We start from the raw sequence: 6,000 nt of genomic DNA on the forward strand, positions 1-6,000 counted from the left end.
TGAGGTGGAATAAACATCTAACCTTCAAGAATGTGCTTTTTTATTTTGCAAGACCTGCCTGCAGTACCTTTACTGTCCACTTACCCAAAGCTGCTGAGAGCCTGAGTGGGGAGCATCAACTCAAACAAACAACAAATCAGTGGAGTTTACTGGTGTGTCATTCCGTTACAATCGAGGTGAGTGGCTGCAAATTTCCACCAGGTTCTTGAACCTCTTTCATATCCGCCCCAAGCAGGCCCATAATCTCTTCATCTGCTCCCACCTCACCTGGAGGCTGATTTTTGGCAATCAGGCTGGAGATATTTAAGCCTCACACTGACGTTCCTTCTCCACCAGTTAGTCAGCTACTCCATGTTGGAGCTGGCTTTTATGTCCCCTGTTCTCGTGTGCTTAGTTTTCCACGTTCTTACTCTACCTTAAGCTCATCCCTTGGACCTCGAACAACTTACCTTCACTCTGGAAATCTCTCCGTGCCTCACCGGACCTGCCATCCCGCTCCATCCAAACCTGTGGAACGTAGATCAGCAGCTCACACCATCCAACTCACCTGGACTCACACTGCCCTCCTCAAAGCGTTTTTCACTCCAACTCCCAGTGAGCTATAAATACAGCTAAACTTACCCTCTCCAGTGTTTCCCCTTCTTCTAACTCCGTTCTCCTGACAGCTAGACCTAAGCTGTCATGCTCCAGTTACCCTTCCAGCCCAATTTGCCCTTTTGGTCCACAACCAGGTTATCAGGTTTCTCACGCCAAGTCACTGTTACATTCTGTGTGGCTGTTTTCTGCTACTGCCAAGTGTTAACCTGTGCTAGACCAATAAATGTTGTTAAACCCTGCTTCTCCTCCAGGGTTCTGCTCAGTTCTGGCCCTCATGACACGTTCATTTAATCATCAGAATAACAGCACGCTGTTTTAATTTTTATATAAAGAAAGGATCCTGACATCCTGACACTTCCTGAAAAGACAGGAAGTGATGTCACTCTACGCTGCAAAGACAAAACTGGTGGCATAGTCACTGCTTATTTCTACTTTAATGGACAACTAAAAAACAGAGCATCATGATTAATGTGCAGCAGTCTGATGTCTTGATGTGGGAGATGATCCTGCTGGCCTCCTCCTCATCTCTGAATCTCTTCCTGAAGTACTCCTCCTTCTGTGGGTCAGTGAACCCTCTGACCTCTGTCACCATGTCAACACAATCAGGAGGGATCTGATTGGTTCATCTCTTCCAGGTGAGGTTTTAAAGATGTCTTCTTGTCTGATTGTTGTTTCTGGTCTGTCTGGTTTCCTGGATGCTGTTTCAATCTGTCTGACCTCATGTTCATCATTGACTTCTGCGGTCCCTCCGCTCTGAATGTAGCGTGACCTGCTAGCACAACTTCAGTGTCTGGGGTAAAAGACTCCACCCAAGTCTCTGTTATGATCATTGCACAGTAATCCAAACAGCGTGAGGTGATCCACAGTTGTAGCCCATCCATCTTGTTGTTTAGTGACCGTGAGTTGGTAAGAAAGAGCACTTAGTTTAGTCCCCAGCCCAACTCTCTTTGCCCTGTTTCTGTTTCCTGTGCCTCTGTCGCCTACACCACTTCAGTGATTGTATGGTGAGGTATGAGTCCATGTTCCTTTGGATCTCAGAGAGGATTGAGTCTCAGTCATTGTTGGCGAAAGTGTGCAGGCCCCTCTTCTGCGGAACCAGCTTCCAGTTTGGATTCAGGAGACAGACACTATCTCTACTTTTAAGATTAGGCTTCAAACTTTCCTTTTTGCTAAAGCATATAGTTAGGGCTGGACCAGGTGACCCTGAATCCTCCCTTACTTATGCTGCAATAAGTGTAGGCTGCCGGGGGATTCCCATGATGCACTGGATGTTTCTTCTTCACTCACTATGTGTTAACAGACCTCTCTGCATTGAATCATATCTGTTATTAATCTCTGGCTCTCTTCCACAGCATGTCTTCATCCTGTCTTCTTTCTCTCACCCCAACTATACACAGCAGATGGCCCCGCCCTTTAGGTTTTTCTCTGTATGTATTATTGTAGGGTCTACCTTACAATATAAAATGTCTTCAGACGACTGTTGTTGTGATTTGGAACTGTATAAATAAAATTGAATTCAACTGAATTCAATTTTATTCAAACACCAATCAAGTTCCACTGTGATGGGTCTGACATGTTTGGTTAACAATATTCACACCAGTGTCTTGCTGGAGGTCATATTTATAGTGGTCTGGCAGTGCTCATCCTGTTCCTCCTTGCACAAAGGAGCAGACACCAGTGCTGCTGATGGGTTAAAGGCCTTCTAAGGCCCTGTCCAGCTCTCCTCGAGTAACTGTCCGTCTCCTGGAATCTCCTCCCCTAACCCTAACACCTCCTGCCAATGGTACATATTGTCTCTGTCCCAATCCAGCAACCGCACGCTTCGGAGTACGTGCAGTCCACATACTAGCTACGGCACGTACTGGGAAGTACGAGAAGTGCGGAAGTGAGAGGCTTGTGAAATGGGACGGTCTAGCCTTCGTCGCACTGCTCAGTTTGCCTAGCAACCATGGATCTAACCGTGAGAAACATGTCATACAACTTTGTTTGACAGAAATGAAGGAGAAAAATGTCTTTTTGTTCATTCATTTTTTTTATGACATCACTTTGATTAGTTGAGTATCTGAGGCTGAGACCACGGGACTGTAAAACATGATAGTTGGGCTCCCCCAGCATGCAACAGCATAGAGGATCGCACTGGCCACAACAGACTCATAGAAAATCCTCAGCATTTTCTGGCAGATGTTGAAGGACCTCAGTCGCCTCAAAAAACAGAGACGACTCTGGCCCTTCCTGTAAAGTGCTGTGGTGTTTTTAGCCCAGTCCAGTTTATTGTCAATGTGAACTCCAAGGTATTTATAGTCCTCCACAATGTCAACACTGACCCCCTCGTCCCTCACTGAGTCGCCCCCTGTGGCCATCTGGGGGGTTAAATGCAGCAATATATTAAAAAAACAGGGGTTTTTTTGTTTTTTTGTTGTTTTTTTTAAGTATGTTTATTGAGATTTTTTGATATAAGGAAAAAAAGAGACAAAAAAAAGAAAACAGACAACACAACAGCAAGGGCTAAAACACACAAATAACACAAAAGATTACACTGCAACGACAAAAATACTATTTCAACACTGGCAATAAACAGAAATAAAACGTCCTTGGGCAAGACACTTTACCCTACTTGCCTACTGGTGTTGGCCAGAGGGGCCGATGGCGCGATATGGCAGCCTCGCTTCTGTCAGTCTGCCCCAGGGCAGCTGTGGCTACAACTGTAGCTGCCTCCACCAGTGTGTGAATGTGAGAGTGAATGAATAGTGGTATTGTAAAGCGCTTTGGGTGCTTTGAAAAGCGCTATATAAATCCAATCCATTATTATTAAGGTGGTAGGCTGAGTTATTGGTGATCGATCAAACACGACTTTGTTTTAATACATGGTCTAAAAATGGCTGCCACACATCAAAGAAATTACTAAGTTTGTCCGCTAATGTGTACCTAATTCTCTCCATATGCAGTAGAGCAGTCAGTTCTGTTAGCCACATTTTGAATTGAGGTACAATATCCGACTTCCAGAGAGTCAAGATAATTTTGTTAGCAATTACCATTCCGAACAAAACTGTAGTTTGTGCAGCAGGGCTGAGGAGTAAAAGGGAAGAGGAAGATCCAAACAATGCAGTTATTGGGTCCGGCTCTAATGTGCAATTATAGATACCAGAAAAACATTTAAAAATGTCCAAGTAATAGTTATGCAATTTGGGACAAGTCCAAAATAAATGAGTGAGACAGCCTTCTCCAAGTTTACAACAATCACATATCGGACTAATAGAAGGAAAAATCCTGTGCAGTTTAGTTTTTGAATAATGAAGTCTGTGAAGCACTTTGAATTGAAGTAACTGATGCCTTGCATTTAAAGACCAAGAATGGATCCTATACAGACTCCTCTCCCACACCTCATCTCCTATTTCAGGGCTCTACAGTGCGACCAATTTGGTCTGCAACCTTCCCTGCAGACACACATTTTGCCCCTATCGTGGACTAAACCAATCAGAGATAGTAAGGGGCGGGACCTCTCTGATTGGCCGTGGTCCAGTTGAAAGTGCAGGTGGAAGTGGGAGGTGAGTAGCTTGAATAAAGCCATATCAATTCATTAAATCCTGAATCGACTTTTAAACATAACTGTGTTTTGCCAGAAACGCCAGATTCTCAGATTAAAGCTCACAAAACCATTTCAACAACAACCAAACAGCAGATGAGAGCAGGTACACGGATTCTACACAAAGACGTAAACACAGACCCGACGCATCAGAATCAGCTTTTTCTTTCTCGGCTTTCTCACCCGACGGCCTGCAGACGGACACGCTGTCGGAGCTTAGCAAATCCGATGCGTCCGGTCCGCTGTGTTTACGTCTTTTTGCGCTGATTCTGAGCTGCAGGTTTTGTCTCTCCAGCCAAAATTCACCGAGCTGAATTTTGCTGTTTTGCTTCCACGACTATTAAAATCACACTTCATGCACAGCTAGCTCTCTCTCTCTCTCTCTCTCTCTGTACTCCAAGAACAGTTTCCCGTCTCCAATCTCTGTTTTCTGTATTATTCATTCGCTTATTACCCACCAGTCTACCGTTGTTTACAGCGCTGTGGCTGCTGTCTTTTTCTTTTCTTTTTCTTTTCTTTTTTTCACTTAAATGACCTCGGACAAGAAAGCCTGTTTTTTCTGTTGTTCAATACTGAAGAAATTTAAACTTTATATGCAGAACATTGTAGAATATTTTTAAGGTTTTCTGCTATAAAAAGCCAGACCAGGAAAATCTCCTTCATGTTTTTCTGTGTTTTATTCTCAGTTACTTTCACACAAAGGCATCTGCTGTGATGTTCACAATTCTGATGAAGTCAGTACTGATAAATGATCAGAATTATAATATTTCTGACTGTCTGAGGCTAAGTTGATTCGAATCGGGACTTTGAAAACCGGAGTCGAATGGATTATAGAAATCAGTGATGATACCCAGCCCTAGTGAGCAGCCTAGGCACGACAGAAGTGGATGTAGCTGTAATAGGAAAAGAACTATTGCTAACTTTTCTGTTAAGTTAAGGCCTGATACTTCTGAAATTCATAGCCAGTGCTCTGACACGTGTCATCAATCTTTGAATGCTGAAAACGCACAGTGTATCCAGAAAAACACATTATATTATATAAATTATTATAAAATTTGTGTGCGCCTAACTTTTTGCCGGTACGCCCATGGCAAAAAGTTAGTCTAGAGCCCTGTATTTGCAAACCAAGCTCCTCCTCCCATGCCATCTTCAAAAAGTCAGATTCAAAATGTAAATACTCAGAAAAAGCTTTCACAAAACCAGAAACCAACTCTTTAGAATCCGGGGAACTCAGAAGGAGTGTAAAAATTGACCCCTCTTCCGGAAGAGATGGAAAATTTAGGATACTCTGACGAACACAGTTTCTTATCTGTAAATAATGAAAGAAATGTGATGCGGGGAGAGAGAACTTGTTCTGCAACTGAGTAAATGATGCAAACTGCCTGTCAATATATAAATCTTTGAGAGTAATAATACCTTTCTGTGTCCAGACCTCAAAAGAGGCGTCTAAACATGAGGGTGGAAATGCATGATTACAATATATTGGAGTATGGATCGAAGTGTCTGGTAGAGCACAACCTTTTTTGTTCTGACTAAAGATTTTAACGCAGTTCGAAACTATAAAATTATTGACCTTGGTTCATGGATTAGAGGACGAAAAAGAAGAGCAGGGAGGGAACTATTCTCAACCCCACCACTCTCTATGACCACCCAAGGTGGGGTATCGGGTAAAGGCCAAAAAAATGAAAATCTTACCCTGCACTCGTTATGGCTCTCTGCATCCATAGTAAAAATAGTTTACTGACTTACTGTAAATAGTCAGAGTGCAGTAATAGTATCGGGTTCACTGTTTGCTCAAAAAATGTGGGGAAGCTTTCCAA

Source organism: Astatotilapia calliptera, unplaced genomic scaffold, assembly GCF_900246225.1.
Source record: "Astatotilapia calliptera unplaced genomic scaffold, fAstCal1.2 U_scaffold_3, whole genome shotgun sequence".
In the NCBI taxonomy this organism is placed as follows: Eukaryota; Metazoa; Chordata; class Actinopteri; order Cichliformes; family Cichlidae; genus Astatotilapia; species Astatotilapia calliptera.